Raw genomic sequence first — 11,600 nt, forward strand, 5'->3', positions numbered from 1 at the left:
TCGTTTCTGGGAGAAACTCCAGGAATGTCTGGGTACTCGTCTTCTCAGAAGCTCGGCATACCACCCACAAACTGATGGTCAAACTGAAAGGGTGAACCAGGTGCTCGAGGATATGCTGCGGGCTTGCACCATCTCTTTTCCTGAGAAGTGAGATCAGTGTTTGAAGCTGGCAGAATTTTCATATAATAACAGCTACCAAGAGAGTATCCGCATGGCACCATTTGAAGCTTTATATGGGCAGAAGTGTAGGACGCCACTAAACTGGGTTGAAGTAGGAGACCGTGGGTACTTCAGGCCTGATTTCATAAAGGAGGCTCGAGAGAAAGTAGATATAATTCGTGAACACTTGAAGGCAGCTCAGAGTCGATAAAAGGCTTACGCAGACAAGCGAAGAAGGCCTTTGGAGTTTGCAGTTGGGGATTATGTGTATCTCAAGGTATCTCCTATGAGAGGGGTACATCAGTTTGGTGTCCATGACAAGTTAGCCCCTCGGTATGTGGGTCCATACAAGGTGTTGCAGCAGTGTGGCCCCGTTGCTTATCGTCTCCAACTCCCTGAAATTCTCTCAGCGGTTCACAATGTATTTCATGTCTCGCAATTGAAGAAATGCCTACGAGTTCCTGAAGAATCTGTGGAAATAGAAGGACTTCCGCTCCAACCTGATCTGTCTTATGTGGAGCATCCTATAAAAATCTTGGATGAGAAGGAGAGAGTGACCAAGAACAGGGTGATAAAATTTTACAAGGTGCAATGGCAAAATCATTCAGAAGACGAAGCCACCTGGGAGCAAGAGAGCTACATATTAAAGCATTATCCCCATCTCCTCTCTGGGTCGGATAGTTAATTATTGCGCCTAATGTACTCCCTACCTCTTTCTCACACTTGGCACACGAAATCTCGGGTCGAGATTTTGTTTTAGGGGGGTAGATTTGTAACACCCCGGTGTTACATTGTAATGTTTTGCTAAAACATTTCACAAGCATCATAATTATGTGTATGACATGAATTATAATTCAATGTTTGGCACTTGAAACATTCATACGAAACATGAGTCCGTGGTTACGTTTCATATAATACTGTGTAATCGAATTGTTCTGGAAACAAAAAGGCTAAAGAACATTTGGCTAACGGCGATAAAATAGGTGTGGTCGGACAAGGATAGCTGGTTAGTACCTCGAGTAGGCTGGGTTTGGATTCCGACGCGGAATCGTTCGTTTCAACGTCGTTCGCGTAAGTTTCGGAAGTGGTCGGCGATGCCACTTTTGGCAAGCTCTGTGGAGCGATCGGCTTAAGCAGTAGCACGATGTCATGACTACGATAGATAGATTAATGTACCCTCTTGTGCATCAAATAGTTAGTTCGGCTTTTGGAGCATCGTGTACAAGTTTTCTGCTTGCTTTAAAAAGCGTGCACGTCACTGGAGTTGACACTGGGCGCGGTCACCGCTGGCCTGGCATGCTGCTGGCATTGCAAGTGCTCTGCCGTGCCGGCCGCGTTCGTGCGCGCACCGCGTTCCACCGTCCCGCCGGGCACGCGCACGGCTCTGGCGCTGCATGCCAAGGCCGCCTGCCACCGCGCTGTCCGTGACCACGGCCACTGCCGGTTCGCCATCGCTGCCGACCGCACTGCGCATCGAGGCGCAGTCCTCGTCCTCATGCCGCCGTGACGCTGACGCGCGCTGACCCAGCGTCGGTGCCTTGGTCGTTGCTGCCCGCTGGCGTGCGCCACCTCGCCGACTGTTGCGCTGCGCCCAGGCCACCGACCAACCTTGCCGCGCCATGCCCTGCTCTGCACTGCCTTGGCCAGGAGCGCGCTGGGCCCGCGCTACACGCCGCCCGTCGCCCCACCGGTCCTGTGTCCATTGACATCATGTTGGCTGCTCATGCGCTGGGCGACAGCCTGCCCCGCCGTCACCTCGGCATCGCTTTCGTGCTGCCTTGTTTGTCTGATGCTGCCCGACGCGATGATGCCATACCGCGCTCGTCGCCTTGCCGCAGTGGCCGTGCGGACGGCTCGCCTGTCCCGCTGTCTCCTGGGCCACCGAGATGATTCTTCTCAATTCGCCATGACCGTAGCATTAGACTCCAATTCAGCTTAGGCTTGGCTTCGTTAGGTATCTGGCTACATCCCGTCCCCACCTTGCTATGTATGCCGTTGGACAGGGCCGAAATTTTGTAATCCCGCGCCACCGGCTCCATAAGGCTGGGCGGACGCCCTCCAACGGCGAGCCAGTCACTCAGTGCACCTCGTAGCGATTCAGTGCACCCATAGCTTCGCCGTACCCTCCTGAGCACCCCACGCACCTCAGCCGTAGCTCCGCAGCAGGCCAGCCACCACCGCCGCGGTCGTGCCATCGCCGGGCGCTGTCACCTCGTCGGTGCGCACGCGGCCAGCACTACTCGGGCTCCCTTCGGCCAGGCCATCACCGCAAGGGTCTTCGTGGGTGGTTACTCGAGCCCATTGGCTGCTTGGTTTGTTTCGTTGTCACTGTGGCTTACGGGAACGCCTCTGCCATTGCAGGTCTGGGTTCACCGCCGGGGAGGGATTCTGGGACGACGCCCCTGCTCGCCGAACCGCTTCTAGACCACGTGTGCTGCCTTGGAGGTACTCATCGGCCCCTTAGTTAGGTCTTGGGGACTCGGGTGTCACCAGCGTGGCTGTCCCGTGCCCGTGCCGTCGCGCCGGTGCGCGCCCTGGGGGCCAGGGACTTAGCCGCGGTAAAGAAGTAGAAAAGGGAGGGTGCAACTGTAAAATCCTAGACTGAGGAAATAGTGCCCTAGCGCTCGTGGAGATTATCTAGGACTTCGGGGGTGCCCGTGCATAATTGCCGACGCGTGTAGGCCCTCCCCCGTCGTGGGTCGTTGGCCATCTGGGCCGCGCCTCTGCGTGGGCTGCGCGGTGGCCTGCTGTCGCGCGCGGGCGGGATGGCGCGTTGGGCTGAGCCGCGCGATGTGGGCCGAAGTAGAGAATTCGGTTTTCTTATTTTTCCAGAGGATAGAAATGCTTATTCATTTTTGTTATGAATCCAACTTCGATAAATCGTAGTAAATTGTGTGGTTGTCCAAAAATAGTGAAACTACTTTTGTTAGGTTCGCAAAAATACCATCTATCTGTTAGTGTAATTAGTTCACGGTTAGCTGTTATGATTATAGGCTCATAAATTCTAATTAGAGAACTTAGCATTATGTAGATTAATGTTTGTAGGAATTCTTGTGGCAAATCGGTAATAGTTTTAGCTTTAGAAATTTTACAGTATGTTCACTAGGATATTATGGGCTTGCTGTAAATTTTGTAGCCTTAGAACGAGTTGTTAGATGGAGTGGCTATTACCTTTGCTTTATCGCACATAGTGTAAATTAGCGTTCGGAGCAGGAACATTAGCAAGTGCTATTAGAATAGATGCCATGTTTAATACTTGTTGGTGGTGACAATACGTAGCTTAGCCTTTAGTGGGTAGATCTCACTTAGTGGTTTAATCGATGTACTTTTGCATTTAGAGTTGCTGTCGCCGTAGTGTTAATCGTTGCATCATCATTTCATGTAGATCACGAACAGGTAGACTTCGTACCCGTCTGTGAGCCGGAGTACGACGAGGTGATCGAGGAGTACGAGGAGGAGCTCTTCGCATAGGAGGGAGCCTAGGAACCTGTTGGTACTGACCTTGCTGACCCGGCACCTACCCAAGGCAAGCCCCGGTGCATAACCCCTATTTTTAAATGATCACTGAATATATATATATATATATATATGATATGCATTTACGTTACAGGCATTTTATGGAAACTACATGCATAAATATATCTACCATGAGTCCTACTAGTACAGGTCGAGTAGCTGCTATGCTCAGGATATCGGTAGCGTGAGTAACCTGCTGTTACTCGCAAATAGGTGATTAAACTATGATATCATGATGAAATAATGGAAAGGAAAATGGTGACCGGGAAGGGATGTGGATTTGGTATTGGTGGGTGTGAGGGGTTGTGTCTTGCGGCCAACAGGGCATAGTCCAGTTACATTTTTTCCCTGTCTGTATCGATTAAGGACCGGTCGTTGCATATGACTCTAGGCAAGTCACAGATTATTGTCCCGAGCACATACTTGGGTATGGGCGCAGGGAAGGCTTGCTGCTCTCTTGTCGCAGATCCGGCTCTTTCCGGACCGACTGATGGGACGAGGAGGTGGTGGAGGTCCTTGCACCGCACTGAGTCCAGGACTCAGGGGCGGGGGCTTGGAGTCCAAGTTTGGACGGGGACCTGGACACCCGGGACAGGAGAGTGGTGGGTTAGTCCTGCTTGTGCCTGGGGTACAAGCGGGGCGTGTGTCTTCGGGGCACCCAGCTGGGCACATTGATTCACGAATCGTCGGGCTATCCGGTACGGCTTGTCTGCGGTTTAGCACCGTAGTAAGAACTGGAAGTGGAAAAGGAGAAGGAACAACATCGATTGCTCAACTCTTGCTTGAAAGTAGAACAGGTGCTTATATAGATTGACTAGATGCAAACTTAATACGACTGATGATAATAATGTATCAATAAGGACTCACTATTAGTATTGCTTTTTGCTAAAAGAAAACCAGCAACCATAAAGCCTAGCATATCCCTTGGAGTCGGAAAAGTATTCCCACTGGTCGGATAAGTCTTGCGAGTACATTATGTACTCAGGGTTTATTTACACCTGTTGCAGGTGATGCTTGAGGAGTACCTTGTGTGGAGGATTCTTCTGGTGGGCTCAGACGAAATCCTCGTTATCTTATCGCTAGATGTTATCTTTTAATATTCTGCTGTTTATCATTCCGCACTCTGTATTTGGTATTGTAATAATGTACTTTTAAAGAAACTCTAATGTATGAGATGGACTTGTGTTGTAACTCGTTCTCATTATTGGATCCTTGGGAAAAATATGGATCTTTCGGGTTCTCCCTCGGGGTGTGCCCGACGGACACCGCTCGCTGTAGTTGCTTTCGGGGTGCTTAGTGTCTGGTGGAAGACGAGCGCCTCCGTAAGTACGCTATTTCGGGCGGTTCTGCCACAGCAGATTTGCTGGAGCCACATGGTTCCAGAACAATGGTTATTACGTGTTATTTTGGCCGAAATAGAATTCACTTGTGTTGTATTTTCCATTTGTGTTGTTCAATGCTATTAATTTGAGTACTCAGCATATATAATTCCTGCGTTCAAGCTAATCTGTGGTGCATGCATCTGCTTGGCACCTTGATTTCTTAGGAGATAAATGCAGGAGACACGAAGAAGCTGCAAGATGCAGAGATTTACACTTGCAATGGCCTAATGATGCATAACAACAAGGTTCTAAACTATGAATCCCAATACCCAAATCTTTGTTCTGTCTGTCTGAATTCTTGTTGCACAGCGCTTAAATTGATATCTTGTTTGTGGGACTTGCATGCTGCTTTCATTTCTTCAATGTTCTGAACATATGTCTATTGTTCTACTTTATGATTGTCGAAATTGACTTTGCACATTTGAGGATAAGCAATACTGATATATTCTTTCTGGTAAGACATCCTCATGTAGAGGAGGGAAGGATGTAGCAATTATGTTTTGTATTTTGGCTAGAGGTTTCCCAATGTAGCTATTCAAAATTCATATGTTGATAACCCATAGTTTTGCATTGTTGTACCACATTCATATCAATATAATCCAAATGTCACTGAAACTTTCAGCTTGGAGTGGCCTTGTTGATTTCTAATAACCATTTTATCCATGATGAAGCTCATATGTGACTGAATCCTGATGCTCTCTTCCTAGCTATGGACTGGCATCATTTTGTGTGAAAAAAAATTGCAATGGGAAATGGATATTGCTCTATAACTCATTAACGAATTTTGCAATTCTCCAAATATTTTTTACATGGGTTTATGGCATTTGTATATCTCTTAAAAAGAAGGAATTTGAAACTATGAATGGCTATCACATTGGCATTCAACTTACCTTACTGAATAAATAATGAAAATATGCTCAAATACTTTCAGCCGGTTTGATGGCGCTCCGCCTCTTGCTCCGCCAACCGATTCGGCACCCGAGCCAGAGGAGAAGCACTTCGCGTTTGGACGAGCGGGAGCCCTTCTCACATACGTACAAGAAGCCATGATTCGTTGCTCCGGCATAGAAGCCTGCGGACGTGAAGTCGTGCCAAAAACACCCTTGTCTCACTATTATGTTCCCGTGATAATTGTTTGGAGAAAGACGGATAGGCAAAATAGAATTATAAACATGACTCAAGAAAAGAATAACGATTTTGACAATTATATTTTTATATGATATATGTTGACTTCTCCAAAGCTTCATTGTCATTATTATTGTTTGATATAAAGATTATTTTGATAGACACGTGCGTGTCGAGTACGTGCATGTCTACTGGTATGAAGCAAAAGTGTCCAATAAATTATTGGTGTCATTGTTCAGAAGATATCTTTAGCTTTATTCATTTGACGCCTTACAACACTATTTTATCTGCTTGCAACTAAATTAACTATTGCTCGATATATTTGCGTGCATTGAGCCTACTATTAAATACTCCCTTCATTTCATATTATTGTAGCATGTAGATTTTTCTATCAAAATAATTATTGGCCAGCAGGCCAGCGACCTGGGCGCCTGGCGGGCTGGCGATTGCCGCTGTCAGCGGCGAATCTAGACTAAACTGCTGCCGGGGTCGCACAGATTCATGAACTCAATTTGATGGGGTCGTAGCTGGCCGGAATACGCGGGGTTCCACTGATTCGTACAAAGTTATCGGGGTCGCATGACCCCGACACATGCACTGTGGCTTCGCCGCTGGCCGCTGTTGGCCTGGGCAGACGGCCTAGCCATGGGCGCGCTGCGCTCCTGCATGGGTCGCACCGCCACGAGGGTGAAGAGGCTGATCGACTGGGAGCCTCGCTGCCTCGGAGACACGGTCAAGTTGCTGAAACTACTCCCACTTAGTGTTCTGGTAAACTAATTTGAAGGACCATTCTTCCTTTAATATATGGTCATGAAGTTGAGTGCATTACATCTCTTCGTAGCTAGATGCAACGACCGCGTTCCTTTACATTTGACAATAGCTCTGATTCAAATTGTTATACTACTTGGTCAGATCCTGAATTGGGAATTGGGATGCAGCGACACAAAGTTGTATTGTGTTGGTGCCACTAAGAACACTTGTTTTTACCCCTGATTTGTATCCTTTGCCCGGAATTTGTTCGGATGTATCCTTTTCTGTGCGCTACTGTGGGAGACTCCTGGCTAACTAACACACACGTTCTCCCTCGATATTGGAGCAAGGAGCAAGCCCGGATAATGTTCTCCTTTGAGAAAAGAAAACACATTGACATTTCTATGTAAATCAGCTGCTGTCTACCGATGATCACACTCGATGACAACTGAATTATTACTTTTTGCATTATAAATTGCCAATGTTTTGATCCACTGATTTATGGATATAAAATCATGGCATTTCCGATGAAAGGAACTACCAAGTACCAACCTCGTGTTTCCGGTTTTTGCCTGTTGAACTACTGGTGGTGTGTGAAGTTTCTGTATAGCCACTACCAGAGACGTGTTTTCTCCTGTCAGCCAAGCCCACTCCCCTCGGCTGCGCGTCTCCTGTCAGAGGCGCAGACTCATCCCCCACGTGACCTGTGTACCGTCCGGGAAGTTCTCTCCCTTCGGTTCACTGCTGTCACAGGTGCTCGTCCCAGCCAATAAGATGGCCTTCGCGCCCTACCAGGATTGTTGGCCCACCGAACAGAGGGACAAGCGAAACGAGCGCGCGCGATGGAAAACTTTCCACTTTGCGCCTTCAGTCCGCGCCGACGCCCGCATGACAGCTCCATCTATTTCCCCTAAATCCTTTTCCTCCGCTTCCTATCCGCCGTCCTCCCCGCGCCATCCAGCACCGAGTGACGCTATGCTATGCTTTTTATAGAATGACCTTGTGATTGGTTGAGAGGTAGAACATGAGGGATTTGGTGAGACAGATCAGATGGATGCTATGCTAGTTAACTTAGCTGGTGGGCACCCACCATTAGTTGAGGAAACACCAACTGGTTTTGCCCAAGCTTTCTATAGAATGGTTGCTAGTGCAGATGAGAGCGAGTACATGACCAAACCTTGCACTCTAATCTCTCTGCTGTTGCTCGTCTATTGGCCATTAAATCACAGCACAATCTGTCAGTAGCATGTTATGATGATTTTGTGGGCCTTGTGCATGAACTCCTTCCTCCTAATTCTAGGATCCCCCAAAATTTCTATCGTTCCAAAAAATTGCTAGAGGGCCTTGGTATGCCATACCATAAAATTGATGTTTGTGAAAAAAATTGCATGCTATACTACAAAGATAACAAGGATAAGGATAAGTGTGACATATGCGGTACCTCCCGCTATAAGGATGGATCAAACAAGGTTCCATGTAAAGTGTTGCGCTACCTGCCCATTACTGATAGGTTACAAAGATTATATGCACATGAGGGCACAACAAAACTAATGCGTTCACACAAAGAAAGTCATGTTGCAAGGTCTACAAAAATGCTGCATCCATGTCATGGCAAGGCATGGCAACAATTTGATGATGATTTTGCAGATTTTGCAGAAGATGCTAGGAATGTAAGACTTGGGTTTGCAACTGATGGGTTCACACCATATAAATTGAATGCAGCTTCTTACTCTTGTTGGCTAGTTTTTTGGGTTCCCTATAATCTTCCACCTGGTGTTTGTATGAAGCCTGAGTATATATTCCTTGCTATGGTCATCCCTGGACCAGAACATCCTGGAAAAAACCTAAGTGTATTGCTGCAACCTATAGTAGATGAATTGCTAAATCTGTGGGCTGGGGTAGATACATATGATGCTTCGGTGAAGCGACACTTTACAATGAGAGCATCATACTTATGGTCAATACATGATTTTCCAGCATATGGCATGTTTGCTGGATGGAGCACTCATGGGATTTTTGCATGTCCACAATGCATGTGTGAGGCTAATGCATATCGATTAAAGAAAGGCCCCAGTTTCTTTGATTGGTTCAAAAACATAGTAATGTCATAACTCAATTTCAGCAAGTTTTTTTTCCTATTTAAATCATAATAAACACTAATAAATGAAATGCAACTGTTTGCAGTGTGCAATCAGATCAAGTGTTCACAATGTGTTGTGTCAAATTTCATATGGGTTTCGCAAAAGGGTGTCCTCCTATGGTTGCTATGATGTGAATGGATATAGATTTCGGTCCGAGAAGTATGAGAGTAAGCAGGCAGGATTGGCTACAACCAATAGAGGTGTTTGTGTGACGTGTACTGATGCCAATGGAAATGCTCTTGAGTACTTTGGTGTTATTGAAGACATCATTAAAATTTCTTGGGAAGGCAGGGAACAACTTGATCTGGTTTTATTTTATTGCCGCTGGATTGATCCAACCTCTAGGGGTGTTAGGCGAACTGAAAATCTTGGCTTGGTGGAAATGAAGCATAGCTCCAGGCTTCAAAATTTTGAACCATTTGAGTCGGCAAGTCAAGTTACACATGTTTATTATCTGTCATATGCTAGTGATAACTCTAGTTTGATAGACTGGTGGGTAGTGTACCACGTGGCACCAAAAGATCGTTTGCCTCCAATCGACATCAACAATGATTCCATTGAAACTGAAATGGAAGGTCAAAAAAATATTGATCATGTTGGTAATTCTTCACTTGCAGCTCATTGTTAGCAAAGTACAGATAGAGATACCACCTGAACTGCTGCAGGAAGAAGAAAATGAGATGGTGAGATTAAATCTTAAGTGTTGATACATATTAAGTTATCACATTGTCATACTTTAACTGCATGTTTTTTTTGTTATCTGTATGCTCCTTTCATAGTTAATCATTTCCAGAATTTATCTGGTATACATGTTCTCATGAACGGTCCAATTTATTTCGTTTTGGATGTAGGGAGGGGCCATAGATGGATCCTCTCATGCTTCAGCCAACCTGGACAACAGTGATGGCCATTGATTTGTGTGATGGTAGGAAGTATTTTTTGGAGCCGTAATCTTTTGTTCATTGGACTACAGGTTTGTGCAACAACCAGCAAGTTTGAAGGGCATTTGCTGTGCAAGAGAGGTATTTTGGTCGTCATGCAACAAAAGCAGATTCTGTTGCTATTCAAGGCATGGGTGCAAGTTGTGAAGTAGCAGCTACATAATGTCTATTCACAGCATGCAGGCTTGTGCAGAAACAGCTGCACATTGCCATCAAAGCTGCAGTTTTTGGTTGAGAGAGCAACTAGCTACCAGCAGATTGCCTTCTCAAGGGCCAAGGCAACAACCAACATGCTGTTTGAAGGACGTGTTGTGCAACAGAGGTATGTTGGTTGTGAGATAGCAGCTACCTACTAGCAGATTTTGCCTCCTCAAGGGTCAAGGCATGTCATCTTAAAGTAATAGAGGTATATATTGCCTTCATAGGTTCCTGTTATGAAACTGCCATTTGAGCATGTGGCTGATCCTGTACTTCAAGTTATGCTAGCTGTACCTAACTAGAAGGCTAAGTAGGAGGCAGTAACTGTAATTTAGCTTTGGATTGAGTTGTATTTGTTATGAACAACTTGAATGATATTCAAAGACCATCGAATGTAATGTTTGTATTACTTGAGTATGGATGAATGGTTCAATGACTTTGTTATTGTTGCAATTATTTGCTGTTAAAAGTATTTTTAATGGCTCTAATAAGCTATATTTTGGATCTGCAAGCCAATGGGAAAATTAATTCCTGTCAAAGCTATACCGTCAGGAGTAGCATCAACCATGACGGTTGATAACCGACAGGGAAGAAAAAACTTACCCTGACGGTTTGCTACCCAGCAGAGAAAGTTCAAACATTTCTTGACGGGCTTGCGACCAACAGGGAAAGCTTGAACCAACCCTGACGGTTTAGTACCTGACAGGAATATTTTCTGACGGAATGGGTATGAACCGTCACGTTAGATCTTCCCTGACGGTTTTAACCGTCAGAAAATAATCCCTAACGGTTTTCCGTCAGGGAAACTTCACCTTTCCTGTCAGTATGTCCTCGACGGTGTATCCCTGACGGTTTCCGTCTGTGAAAACTATCCCTGACGGTTTCTACCACTTTCCGTGATGGTTCTAGCCGTCATGGAAAAAGTCAGCTAGGTTAGTGGCAGGCCATCATCGAGACACAGGTGACGCAGGAGGTGGAGAAGCGCATCTGTGCCGCGGCCGGTGTGCATGCACTAGACCGGCTACCCCAACAACAGCTGCGCCTAGGTGCAGGTGGCGGACATCGCGGCTTCATGGTGGGCTGCCTCACCAAGGAGGCAAGGACAGCGACGGCAAGATCGTCGAGGCCACGGACATCTTCGTGGGGCAGCGACTTGCAACTAGCGCGGGCATCTACAAGAAGTCCGTGCCACAGCAAGGACCTGGTGGTGCCCATCGTGGCTGGGGCTATCCTGGTGATCATCGACCTTCCTTGCTCAGTGACCGGATGCTGTTTGTTGTGAACTGTAAAGTAGACGATGCCGGCCCCTATCAAAAAATGTCCCCTTATTCACGTTATTGTTGTAGCAAAAAATTGTCCCCTTATTCACGCTACAGAGAATGCCCATT

The 11,600-nt window shown here is 46.5% G+C and overlaps 1 pseudogene; it reads left to right on the forward strand.

Annotated features, from left to right (window-relative positions):
• Positions 1 to 6,827: 6,827 nt before the first annotated feature.
• Positions 6,828 to 10,370, forward strand: LOC136515303 (uncharacterized; annotated as a pseudogene).
• Positions 10,371 to 11,600: the final 1,230 nt, after the last annotated feature.

This window comes from Miscanthus floridulus, chromosome 17 (assembly GCF_019320115.1).
Source record: "Miscanthus floridulus cultivar M001 chromosome 17, ASM1932011v1, whole genome shotgun sequence".
In the NCBI taxonomy this organism is placed as follows: Eukaryota; Viridiplantae; Streptophyta; class Magnoliopsida; order Poales; family Poaceae; genus Miscanthus; species Miscanthus floridulus.